Source organism: Podarcis melisellensis, assembly GCF_964234715.1.
Source record: "Podarcis melisellensis genome assembly, chromosome: 8".
NCBI lineage: Eukaryota > Metazoa > Chordata > Lepidosauria > Squamata > Lacertidae > Podarcis > Podarcis melisellensis.
In genome coordinates this window covers 66,267,993-66,281,927 of record NC_138540.1, presented here as the reverse complement: position 1 = coordinate 66,281,927, position 13,935 = coordinate 66,267,993, and the positions used below count along the sequence as shown (strand labels likewise).

The 13,935-nt window shown below is 49.2% G+C and overlaps 1 protein-coding gene across 2 annotated transcripts in view; it reads right to left on the bottom strand.

The window, feature by feature from the left end:
• FGR (FGR proto-oncogene, Src family tyrosine kinase) overlaps positions 1–12,225 on the bottom strand; it is a 51,791-nt gene extending 39,566 nt beyond the window's left edge. The window contains exon 1 of one of the 2 annotated variants that reach the window (XM_081920700.1): positions 11,849–12,225. The gene's annotated coding sequence lies outside the window, so the exon portion shown is untranslated. The remainder of the gene's footprint in view (positions 1–11,848) is intronic. The other variant, XM_081920699.1, reaches the window with a different exon arrangement.
• Between the last annotated feature and the right edge of the window lie 1,710 nt (positions 12,226–13,935).

Genomic DNA, 13,935 nt, shown 5'->3' with positions numbered 1-13,935 from the left:
AACAACACTTTGCCAGAAGCTCATCTCTGGAGTGTGCACTGTGACCAGTTATCTATTACTTGCAATGAGGCACTCGGGTGTACTGAACGCACCAGTGGAAACTCAGAAGCTGCAGACACACCATACATTTACAGCTGCACCTCCCAAGAATCATAGAATCATAAATCCAGGCAGTGGCGTAGCGTGGGGGGTGCAGGGGGGGCCGGCCGCACCGGGCGCAACATCTGGGGGTTAGGGTTAGGGGGCGCAAATCCATGGGTTAGGGGGCGCAAATTACTTGCCTTGCCCTGGGTGCCGACAACCCACGCTACGCCACTGAATCCAGGAACTGTAGTTTGTTAAGGGTGCTGGGAAATGTAGCTCTGTGAGTGGTAAACTAAAGTTCCCAGGATTCTCTACCTGCACTCTAAATGTACTTTAAATGTAGAGTGTATATACAGCCTATATTTAATCTTGGAGGGTTTCCCGGCCCCCGTTCACCTAATTAGGCATAGGGCTCTAAATTCATGGCGACTCACATCACAATCTACAAGCTTATAAAAATGTGCCACAAAGCATTTAAATTTTTTCAGGTGGTATCTGTTTCGCAGCTCAGGTCAGGAAATTATCATCTTCCATGTCAGATTAGCCACATCTGTGACCTCTGTGACCTTGCATTCTGTTTTCTCTCTTAAACCCCACCTGATGCCCTCCAGATGTTTTGACTGCAACTCAGTCGGCACGTCTGTTTGGCAAAGGCTTCAACCTGCCAGGCCAACATCTGTCGTTTGACAGGTGGTGGTCCTGCCTACCTGTCAGAGTTGGCCTGCAGGGGTAGGTGAAGCTGACGCCAGCAGGATTGCACTCTCTACTCACCAGCTGGTGAGTGCAATTCTGCTGACTGCAGGAGTCTGCTTTGCCAGCTTGCTCCCCCAGGACTCCAGAAGGATCAAACCCCACCCACCAGCCAATGCCACCAGTGAAGGCAGCTGGTGGAGCGATGGGCATGGTTTGGGGGAAATGGCCTTGCAGGCCATGATTGGCCAGAGGTTGCCCACCAATGATCTGGTCCAACACCCAGTTCAGTGCAAGACATTTGCAGTTACTGATGAGCACCCAGCCTCTGGCGAAGGAGAGCCAACCACCGCCCAAGATGATTTTGTTCCACGACAGACAGCTCTTACCACTAAGAGGTTCCTCCAAATATTTAGCCAAATCCTGCTGCTTTGCCATTTCTATCCTTCAACTGCAATCCTTACAGCCGCTTACCTAGGAGTAATCACCACTGAACCCAATGGTACTGTGTAGACATAATCTGTTTTCATTTTAAATAAATTTCTATTCCACCTCTTGAACAAAGCTTCCAAAGTAGTAAACATTTCAGATACAGTGCTACCTCAGGTTACATACGCTTCAGGTTACAGACTCCGTTAACCCAGAAATAGTACCTCGGGTTAAGAACTTTGCTTCAAGATGAGAACAGAAATCGTGCTCCGGCGGCGTAGCAGCAACAGGAGGCCCCATTAGCTAAAGTGGTGCTTCAGGTTAAGAACAGTTTCAGGTTAAGAACAGACCTCAAGAACGAATTAAGTTCTTAACCCGAGGTACCACTGTACAACAAATTAACACTAGAGCTAAAATAATAAGATAGAAGCGCACGCGCACACAGACACACACACACACCAGAAGTAGTAATAAATTGGGGATGGAGTAAAAGTTTGTTTGGATCACATTTTGAAGTGAAGCTTGTACATAGATTGGAGCGCAGCTGCCAAACAGATTCTTTGAATTTTCCTAAATGAGTTCAGCTCAAAAATGCACACCCAAGAAGCCTATTTTATGGGGGCAAACGCATCGGAAAGCATTCATAAATGTGCGTTTTAGATTAAGAATATACATGGTTCAAACGCAATTTCTTTCCCCTCATGCTTTTAGGGGGGAAATCTGTCCAAATGAGATGGAACAAACTCACAACTGGGTGCATGTGAAACTGACAAAGTGGAAATGGGCTGAGCTGACCATCCTTAGCAATAAAAATAATCATCATCCACTAAAAGCTAAGGGAAATAACATTTGTCTTCATGTGGTGCTAAAAAGCTAGCGAAGCAGATGCCAGACAAGTGTTTCTGGGGAGAGTACAGTATTCCACTGGCAGGGAATGAAGCTCCTGGACCAGGGCACCCGTGGCCTGCAGAGCAGAGTCTGGGAACCCCTGCTGCAAACAGGAGATTCATAGGAAGGAAACAGTGGGCGACAGGCAATCAGTGGCTACACTATGCACAGATTAGGCCATGACCCTTTATAAATGCACATTTTCATTTTTAAAAAACCTTATACCCACAGCACCATCTGTATCCAGATTAAGCAGGAATGTGGAATGCTGAGATAGATACCACATCCTCCTCCACTAAACATGAACTTGAAACACTTCTCGGGTGAGCTCTCTGGTACTTTCCCAGCAACATTGAGCCAGAGATTGCCACAGTTGTGACGTGACAGCCGTCATGAGGGTGTCCAAAGGAGAAGGCACTAAGCAAGCATTTTCTGTTTGCTGGGTTAGGGCGAGAAAGCAAGAGGTTCAAGAAGAGGAAACATCATCCCCAAGGCTGCATGAGTCAGTGGCAGGGCTGTGAAGAGGATCACTCCACCTCTGAGAACATGTTGCCTCTCTCTGTAGCTTCCTGCGCGATGGAACATTTGGGAGTCACCCAGAGCAGAACGATGCATCCAGCAGAAACCGTGGCAAATAGCCAGGTCTGCCTTATCAAGAAGCCAAGTGAATCTGCTGTTTAGGAAAACACATTCCAGAGCACTATGGTGGGGAGGAAGCAAACAGAAAGCCATGCTAATCTATTTTAAAGCACCAAAAGGTCTATTAGATCCCTTTCTGCCTTCTACATGCTCTTTCTGTAGAAGAGGGCACTTCAGCAGGTATCATGCTATTAAACATGCAAGAGCCCTATCTTCTCCTTTTTGCATCTGGCCACACATACCTTTGATGCCCAGGTGCTGCTGAGGCCAATCAACAAAGTGGGGCTGTCTCCATCAAGTCTGTCTCATGAGCTTCACAGCCATTTACTTGGCTGGCTGACACAGTGTCAGCTCCTGACCTAGAGAGGGCTCTTTGTACCTTTAAATATGGTGTTGAATATTCCACCAGCATAGATGGCTTCTCCTGTCATAGGAACATAGGAAACTGACTTATACTGAATCAGACCGTTGCTCCACCCAGCTCAGTATTGTCTACACCAGGGGTCAGCAAACTTTCTCAGCAGGGGGCTGGTCCACTGTCCCTCAGACCTTGTGGGGAGGGCCGGACTATATTTTTTGGGGGGGAAATAATGAATGAATTCCTATGCCCCACAAATAACCCAGAGATGCATTTTAAATAAAAGGACACATTCTACTCATGTAAAAACACGCTGATTCCCAGACCAACCACGCGCCGGATTTAGAAGGCGATTGGGCCAGATTTGGCCCTCGGGGCCTTAGTTTGCCTACCCATGGTCTACACTGACTGGCAGTCTCTCTCCAGGGTTTCAGAGAAGGGATATTCCCAGCTCTACTTGAAGATGCCCCCGATTGAACCATAGATCATTTGCATGCACTGCTCCTTCCTACTGCAGGAGATTAATATTTTCACTGGTGCCCCAATGTGATGTTCTATCAGCTGGAAGATAAGAAGAGCCTCCGTGATCAGGTGAAAGACCTATCTAGTTCAGCATCTTGGACTAGACCGATGCCTACAAGAAGCCCGCAAGGAGGCCTTAACACAACAGCCCTCTCCCACCTTGTGATTCCAAGCAACTGGCTTTCTAAGGCATTTTGCCTCTGACAGTGGAGGTAGAAAGGAAGCACAAGAATCAGTAGCGGAGCTCAAGATTTGCTTGCAGAAGGTTCCCAGTTCAATCCCTGGCATCTCCTGGCTGAGCTGCATACTTCTCAGAACCCCTGCACAACCACACTGGCAGTCTGTGTTAATACCAGCGTTTTGAGTTGGTATTATAAGGCAACGTCAACAACAACAACAAATGTTTATTCGGCTTTACGCCCATCATGAAACACAACACAACAAAACAAATCAAATAAAACAGTGGAGTCGTACAAACCACAAGTAGTATAACACAGTTCACAACTCACAAGGACGGATATTAGCCATTCATAAAAAGTTTAAGATTAAGATTAAGATTAAAATTTTTTGGCACTACACTATAGAAGTGCCAAAAGATAGTGATATATAACTATCAATAATCAGCTAACATTCCGTTCCGTCTCTTGTACGAGAGGACGGCTGTTAGGAATTTAGCAACCTGTAGGGTCATATAAGGATCCACATCTTGAAGAACCCAGGCGAGCTGTAGGTCTACTGGTTTGTCAGCCATAGGATGGATTATGGAGTTTAGTATACTGGCACGGGCTGAACTGTACAAAGGGCAGATAAACATAACATGATGTAGAGATTCAGATGTTTTCATTTCACACGCACACATTGAAGGGACTTGGCCCTTAGTGAATCTATGTCTCAGCACGTTTGTTGGAAAGACATTGAACCTAGCTCTAATGAAGGCATATCGGTGAGACGCGGCCATAAGCGATGTTAAGTAGGACGAAGCACGGTAGATAGGGGTTATGCCGAAATTTAACGGCGAGCAGGCTCCACCACCAGCAACGTTCTATGTTCCTAAGAATGATGGCAATGCAAAGCAGGGGGGAGCTTGTAGTCTTCTGCACAAGGAGCCCACTCTCAATAGCAGGTACAGTGGAACCTCAGTTGTCGAACGTAATCTGTTCCAGAAGACCTTTCGACTTCTGAAATGTGAGACAACCAAGGCGCAATGGGTGGTCAGCAATTTCAACGGGGAAAAAGGGAAAAACGTGCCTTGGAAGCCGTTCAACTTCCGAAGTGTGTTCGGAAATGGAAGCATTCACTTCCAGGTTTTCAGCATTCAGGTTCCGAATCGTTTGGCTTCCGAGACGCTCAGAAACAAAGGTTCCACTGTATTTGCACTATTACTTGTTTCATTTACATCCTGCATTACAGGAGGGTAGGTGTCAGTTAACATTAAGGAAAAGTTCTTGAACGGATGGGCATTTGGGGCATGGAACCAATTACCTAGAAGGGAGGCCTTCAAGCAAAAGCAAATAGCCCTCTCCTGCTGGGGATGCTCTATTGGGGATGCTTTGGGGATTTCTTGCATCAAATCAAAGCTAGACTAGATGCCGCATATGGCTCTTCCCGGTTCTGTGATTATATCAATTAAAGCAGGCATAGCCAGCATGGTGCCCTCCAAATATTGTTGGACTGGAGCTCCCATCAACCCCAACAACTGGCTATGCTGGATGGGAGTTGAAGTCCAACAACATCTGGGTGGTGTCATACTAGATACTCCTGAATTAAACAGTCAACATGGTTTTGCTCAGTGCTGCAGAATGGAGGCACTGGGCAACCTGGATACACACAGAGAGAGAGAGAGAGAGCACAATACTCCAGGGGGCAGATTAAAGCTTTTGAGAACTTGGTCTGAAAGAATGCAAAATGCCTCCGTTGTAGCCCAGCACTGACTGGATGAAGACAATAAGCACCACAGCACACTTTGCATGCTGAAAATGCTACTGAAAAATAAACTGCCATACATTGTGCAGCTCCAGATACAGAAGCACAAGGTTACACAATAGAGAGTAGATGAACATTCTTTCCTTGTTCCATTCAAATTTCTACTTGCCCACACTTCCCAGATGCCATTGAAAACCTTGAATAGGCAGAGGGATGTCTTGGGGAGGAGAGGGAATTGCGGGGGCTGCTTCGTATGCTGCTACATCTTGTACTTGGTGATTTCCTGAGTACAAACTGCATGTGCATGGTGGCGTTTCTGAATGGCTCACATATGTTTAAACAGAGGCTTCAACCCTGCAGAATAGATGCCAGTGGGAAGGTGGGGAGGGGTGCAGATCATGAGGGTTTTCTAGGCAAAACCCTCCACTGAAACACGTGTGAGCTGTTAATAAAATGGCATGGTGGTGTTTGCTTGGCCGTGCAGGTTAAGAACATGAGATGAGTCTGCTGGATCAAGCCCAAGGTGCATCCTGATCTCACAGTGGCCAACAAGATGCTTATGAGAAGCCCACAAACCAGAAATGAGCGCAGCAGGCTCTCAGCCTCTGACCACAGAAGGACAGCACAGCCATCCTGGCTAGCAACCGTCAATAGCCATGTCCTCCGTTAATTTGTCTAATCCTTTGTTCAAGCCATTCAAGTTGGTGGCCATCAATGCCACCTGGGAAAGTGAGCTCCATAATTTAAAGTACAAGTGGCATTAAGAAGTTCTTCCTTTTATCTGAATCTTCCAGCGTTTAGCTTCATGGGATGCCCAAGACTTCTAGTGTCATGCGAAAGGAAGGAAAAGTTTCCTCTATCCACTTTCTCCACACATGGTGCATAATCTAATAAACTTACACTGTGACACCTCTTACTCGCTTTTTCTCTATCAGGTCGTGTGCAGAAACTGATTCCATAGCATAATTCTGAAGTAACTCTGTTAAATCAGACTCATCATTTAACCCACCGCTAAATTTTATGCTCCCAGATGCACTCATTTCACAGGATGGGTTCCAGCACAGGTGTGCTTGCTTCTTAAATCTCAAAATGTGGCCTCTTCCACATTATTAATGTTTGCATGCTCTCTTTATGTATTAAAATATTTTTTCCTTCTTTTTCCAGGCAGCAAACAAGAAATCTTGTGTGGCTTGTCCATTAGGATGATGAGCAACTGCCCCACCAACCTCTGTCTGCCCCTTCTTTTGCAGAGCCACTTTCCTCTTCCTTGGTCTCTGTGTTGCCCTTGTAAAATTCAGCAGGGAAGAGGACGGAGGCGGAACTAGGATTAGTTGTCTTTGCTTGTTGTGGGTTCTGGCTCCTCCTCCCTTGGCCTCCCTGCATTCTGCCCTGCCAATACTAATGGGCACCAACCACCATTGTCAGAGGGCCCATGCGGACATGTGGGTGTGGCTCCCCCACCTCCAGCAGGCTGCTTGGAGGGGAACAGATTGCATGAAGGAGGCTTCTGAAATTAGCACAAGGACCAGAGGTTGATTCTCCCACCCTCAACCAACTCTAATGCAAAAGATTATCCTCTGCTTTCACACATTTGCTGCTGTCCAGTCCAAAACTCTGGTCATCCCAAATGCACAGGCAACCCAAGAGTTCTATCATTCTGCATAAGCACAGCCAGTGACTGTTGCCATGACAGTTAGTCATATACTTCCACATCTGGGACAACAGACCTCCCAGTTACTAGAGATAGACTTTTAAAGTAGATCAGGCATGTCCAAAGTCCATTTTGGGGGCATAATCCGGCCCACTGGTCGATTTAATCTGGCCCCCGTTGCAGTATATGTCCTGGGGTAAAAAAAAGCTGAACAACTTTGGTTGCCCCTCATGCATGTTCACTTCATCAAATCTGGCCCTCTTTGAAAAAAAGTTTGGGCACCCCAGAAGTAGACTGTGATCCAATACAGACAAACAACTTTTCAGCTCCTGAAGACACACCCATTTCAGCAAGCATTCCCCTGAAGTGAACTTGGGATTTTATAGTTTTGACTGCTTTCAATTGTTATGCTCTTTTAAACTGTTTTATTGTGTATTTTAGTTAAGGGTGCTTTAAAATTATTGTGTACTTTAGCTGTGGATTGTTTTTGTAGTTGTAAACCACTTAGGAGCTATAGTATCATAAAAGTGGTACATAAATTAAACAACAATAACAACCCCCTTGTAACAACATACGGTAACTTCAATATTATGCTCCCCTATATCCTATCTGACAGTGCAATGAATTTTGAGGCACATTTGTCTTTTCAATCACAGTGCAGTTGCTTTAGAGCTAAGCCAAATATGTAGAACATAGCAAGTTGACATCTACCAGACCAAGACCATTGGTCCCTCTAGTGCAGCAAAGTCTACACTAGGGATGGGGAACATGTGGCTCACCAGATGTTGCTGAACTCCCAGCTCCCAACATCCCCATCCATTGCTCACACACTCTGGGGCTGAAATGACCTGAAGTCCTACAACAGATGGAGGACCACTTGAGAATTTTTCCTAGGCCTGCCTGGAGATGCTGCAGACTGAATGTTGGCTTCATCCCCAGCATCTCCAGGTATGGCTAGAAGAACACCTGTCTGGAGAGGTGCTGCCAGTGAGTATAGATCAGGGGTGGGAAACTTCAGGTCGGGGAGCCAAATGCAGCCCTTCAACCCTCTCTGTCTGGCCCTCAGGACTCCTCAGTCCACACCCACTTTCATGCCACACCCCTCACTCACCTTACATAGCTCAGTCAGTAGAGCATGAGACTCTTAATCTCAGGGTTGTGAGTTCAAGCCCCATGTTGGGTAAAAGATTCTTGCATTGCAGGGAGTTAGACTAGATGACCCTTCCATCTCTACGATTCTTTGATTCTGTTATTCACACCCTATGTGAATGTTTTTGCCTGGCTGCAACTCTGATAGTGCTTCTTGCTTCATTGGATGGAGGCCGTGTGAATGTGTGTCAAGTTAGTCATGTGTACAAAATTTGCATTCATTGCTCCACCCACTTTTGCCACCAGCCTCGCCCAACAGTGACACACTTCCCAGGAGGGAATGTGGCCCTTTGGCTGAAAAAAGTATGAACCTAGAAGGACCAATGGCCTGACTCAGTGTGAAGCAGCTTGCCTTCTTCCGGTGCTCTCGCTACATTGCTGAGACCTTCTGCAGGCAAAGCATGTGCTCTCCCACTCAGCTGCAGCCCCTCCCTCGCAGGGACTGTCCTTCTGAAACCTGATAAAAAATACTCTCTCCGCAAAGTGACCCAGAGGAAGGCGCACATGCGAGCGAGCGCACACACACACACAGAGGAAAGAGAAATGTTCATTTCTGCGCAGGAGTAGCCATAGTAACCCTTTCCCCATAAACCCTATCACCTCCCCCCAGCTCAACCTCTGGCTGAGAAAAGCAGGACTTCCGCCGGAAGGAGGTGCCAATTCCCGGATCTGTGAGTGCTGGAGGAGAGGCGGAAACTGTTGGTCACATTCTGGGAGAAACCCCCAGTTTGGGGAAGCAGACAGGCATTTTCCCCCTCATTTTTTATTTTAAAAGAAGAACAATGCAGGAGAGAAACCAAGGACACAAGTGGGATGGGCCATTCCAAGAGAGAAGGAAACAAGCTGTTTCCCTCAGCAGCTCTCTCGCCATAACTCTGAGCCTCCGGAATGTGTGCTGAGGCCTGGCCGCCATGCGCATGGTTAGAAGGGGGAAGCCTGGCAGTAGGGCAGTGCTGGGGAACCCGGGTCTGTGGGTCAAGTGCACCTTCCAGGTCTATCTAACCCTCAGGACTCTCCCCAGGCCACTTCACCCACCCATCCGCCCTGACTCAGCCCTCAACAATCCTGCGCTACACCTTCCTTGAGTGCTTTTACCTGCCTAGATAATGTCTCTTGCTTGCCCAGATGGGCAACAGAGAGGGGTGCATGAATGTGTGTAAAAAATCAGCCTATGGTACTAGGGCTGTCTTAACCATATGCAGCACCAGGGTGCAAAGATCCACCCAGTGGCCCCCCAGGTTGCCCAGTGCCAGGCATGCAGGAGGGCGGAGCCAGCCAGCCACCTCAGTGTCTCGCTGGCTCGGTTGCCCCCAAACTCGCAGCACAGAACTGCCTGCAGCAAAAGAGCCAGTTGCAGCACTCAACTCTCAGGCCCCCGACTCTCAGCCTGGTGCACCTGAGAGCCTGGCGCCTGGATGCCCTGCGCCCCTGACACCTATGGGTAAGACAGCCCTGTATGGTACATGGCTAACAACCACATTCAGTCTTCCGCCCACATTTGCCTCTGGCCCTGTCCACCGCTGCTGACATCTTGCGGCCTCCAGGAGGTTGCCTAGCACAAAATGCGGTCCTCAGAATGAAAAAGTGGTTCCCCTGTCCCTGAGTCTGGAGGATTTTAAGCAGGGGTGAAACTAAGCTTTGTTTAACCCGAGTCAAAGACCCAGTTTGGCAACCCCCCTCACGTGCATTTGCGTGCACACACAGAGGCTGGGAGGCTCCATAGTGCCCCTCTGGAGGTTTCACGCAGGGCAAAAAACCTGGCTACCCCCGTACCTCTGCTTTCGGGCAGAAGTGCGGAGCCCCACTCCGCAGGAGGGCACCCAGAAAGACAGCTGGCTTGCTACGTTTTGTAATGTAGCAAGAGGGAGGCATGCTTTGCAAAAGACCACCAAGTCCGGAACCCAAGAGGACCGAAGTTCACTGGTGGGGAATCAGGGCTCCTGCGAGGATGCCGTGACTGCGACTCCTGCGTGGCACAACTTCTCTTAAGGCGACATTGCCCACGCTCTCTTCACAACATGAGCGAAGAGGGGGCGGGGCTTGGGAAGAATCTTATCAATGGCCAGAGAGCTGGCAGGGGGGTGGGGGAGAAAAGATGGCTTAATTTTACACCTCTCTCAACATCCGATCTGGCAGATAAGCGGACACGGGGGAGGGAAGAGCCGGAGAGGAAAGGGAATTAAGAAAGCATGATCTAAACCATATAGATCCGGCCGGGGCAAGGAACGCGAGACTGGAGCGGGGAAGGAGAAAGGCAGGCAGGTGGTCCACAGGTGTCTGGTCCAGCGTCAGAAGGGATCCTCGTAGGTCGCCGGCCTTACAACGGTGGGGGGAGGCGGAGGCGGAGGACACTCCTACGTTACGCACGCACATATACACAAACCGCTTCTCCCCCTGCAGGGCTGGAGCAGCCGGCAACTCACCCCCTTGGCTGTTTGCTGCCGAGCCTTTTGTTGCTTGCTGTGAGGAGCGGCTGGCAAGGGAAGGATTTATGGCCCAGGGGTCCCCAGGGAGGAGAAGGCGGCCGGGGGCGAGGGGGCGTCAGTAGAAAGAGAAAACGTTCCCCACCCTCTCTCCCCAGTTCCCAGTATAAGCAGCCGATTCTGGTCCCGATCTTGGGGCGGGTATCACAAAAGGAGCTTATTGATGCCTCACTCCAGCTGCTGAAATAGGAGGCGGGAGAGAGAGAGGAGAGGACAGTGGTTGCTTCTTTTTGCCTGCACATCGTTGCACGAAACGGGGATGGGTGGGAGGAGGAAACACAGCCGTGGGGGGGGGGGGGAGGCGGAGAGACAAAGGTACATCAACCTGTGCCCATCAAACACACCTCCTTCTCTCTCTCTCTCTCCGGCCCTCTCTCTTCCTTCTCCTCCCCACCTTCGGCTTGCGCAGTGTGGTTTACCAGGGAGCCTGCGAGGGCTCCGGAGAGCGTTACAGCTCCCCATCCATCTTCTCCTCCTCCTCCCACTGACACCGCCACACTGCAGTTCCGGGAACGGTGCTGGACCCCGAGAACACCCCCTTCCTCCCCGCCCAATACTCCGGGGGAAGTCACTCCTCTGAGCACACGCCACCCTCCTCCCCAAACGCTTTCGTACATTTGCCGCCCCCGCTAGCCGCTGTTCGCCCCCCGATCATTTATTTAGGGACGCGTTTCCTCGCCCCCCAGTCTCCAGCTTCCGCGGCCTGGGCTGCTCTTCTTCTCTTCCTCCTCCTCCTCCTTCCCTCGATGCAGCAACAAGCCACGGAGATGGCGAAGCTACTACAGGAAGGCGACCAGACCCCCCTCTTCTCTCTGTATTTCTCATATATATATATATATATACACCCACCCACCCACATACATACATACATGTATATATACACATACACAGACATATATACAGGAGGGAGGGGTATCCTCCCGCAGAGATCCTAAGCCCCTGACCCCCAACTCCGAGCGCGCACCCACAAAGCCGCGCACCCGCCGCGCCACTCAGCTTCGAACAGCACCGGAGATCGAGGGCTCGCCTTACCTGGAACTGCTTCGCCCCCTCGTCCAGCTTGCTCGCCCGCTACGGGTCCCTCTTTGCCCCAGTGGCAGGACCAGCGCTGGGGTCGCTTCGCTTTTCCTCCCGGCGCTTCCTCTGCTGGGATTGCTCCTTCCCTTCCCTAAAAGCGCAGGGAAAGTGGGCTTGGAGCAGCCAGAGTACTTCCTGAGCGCGCAGGCATGTGAGTGCGTGCGTGTGTATCTGTATATTCCCCGGACTGACCCTTCAGCTGGTGTAATGCCACGAAGAGAAAAGCACCTCCTCTGTTTCCCCACCTTCCTTCTCTCTGCCCTCCCCTTTCTCGCCGAGCAGAAGCTCATTGTAGGAAAGTGGGGGGAGCAGTTCTCCAGCTCGAGCGCCTCTGCTCCAGCGCCACCGCCCCCAATCAGCTGTCAGGGCGGGACCCCCGACTCGCCAGGTCCCACCCATTCATTGATTGCCGGCTTGCTGCTTTCTGGAGGAGGGAAGGAACGGCCAATCAAGGGCTTCTCTCATGGCATGGCATGTTGGTTCAGAAGAGGAAACGTTCCTCCTTTAAAATTATTCTTAGTCTTATTCACTGCCTAACGGTGGGCGAGTGCAGATCTCCATCCTTAGAAGGGCACTTCCGGAATAACTACCTGTGTTCCTACTCTGGAAAAGCCCTAGAACATATTTTTTTCTGGAGAGGCTTGGTCAATGTGAGTTAGGCAATAACTAAGGCACATTGACACCCTATATTTGATGCACATGATTTCCCCTAAAGAATCCTGGGAACTGTAGTTTACCCTCAACAGAGCTGCAATTCCCAGCACCCTGAACAAACTACGGTTCCCAGGATTTTTTGGATGGCGGGGAACCCTTGTGCTTTAAATGTATGTTGGGGGTGTGGTCTGAGCCTTCTGCTTCTCATAGGCCCTCATCACAGAATCTATTATAGTTTCTTTTGCTGTATAAGGGGACATTCACACCTTGTCTTTAAAGAGCTATGCCAGCACTTTACACAGTCCTGGCTTTCCCCAAAGAATACTGGGAGCTGTAGTTTGTTAAAGGTGCTGAGAGTTCTGTTTAGGAGTTCTTTTTCCACACATGGAGTTCCAGTTCCCAAAGTGGTTTAAACAATCCCTCCTCACAGGGAATTCTGGTAACTGGAGCTCTGTGAGAGGAATAAAGGTCTCCTAACAGCTCTTAGCACCCTTAACAAACGACAACTCCCAGGGTTCTTGGAGATGATGGGAGTTGTAGTCCACAAACAGCTGGAGACCCAAATTCGGGAAACCCTGTTATAAATCATGCATTTAAAGCACATTTGAAACACATTCTCTCCCTCCAAGAATTCTGGGCACTGTAGATTGTTAAGGGTTGCCAGCAATTTTTAACTCTGAGGGGTAAATTAAAGCGCCCAGAATTCTTGGATGGAAATAATGTATGTCAAATGTGTTTTAAGGTGAGAACAAAAAACCTGCAGAGCCCAAGAATCTCAGGGTTGTGGGTTCAAGCCCCACTCTGGGCAAAAGATTCCTGCATTGCAAGAGATTGGACTAGAAGACCCTCATGGTCATGATTCTTTGAACCTGTGGCTCACCAAATGCTGCTGGACTTCAACTCCCATCAGCCCACCCAGCATGGCCGATGGTCAGGCATGATGGGAGCTATAGTCCAGCAACATCTGGAGGGCTGCAGGTTCCCCATCCCCACATTGGAGGTATTGACCAAAGACTTGCAGGGCTGTTCTTTCGTGGTATTAGCATATAGTTCCAAACCTCACCTATGGTCCGTGCTTTTTTTCTGGAGGTATGCCGGGGTATGCATACCCCTAAACATTTTTTTTTGGGGGGGGAGCACTGCCTATGGTGCATAGTAACTTCTCTCAGTAATCCTCAGAGCAAGCAACACCAGGGGGAGGGGGGGCTGTTCATTCTGCACATCCATTCAAGTACAAAATCTAGTATTGAACAAGAAGTGTAGCATTCTTCAACTCTCTATGTCCAGACCTCCCCCCTTTAAAATAGGAAGTTCCTAGTCTTCATGCTCATGCTAGCTTCCCATATTTTCAGTTCAGTGCATTAGACCAGCCTTTCTCAACCTTGGGT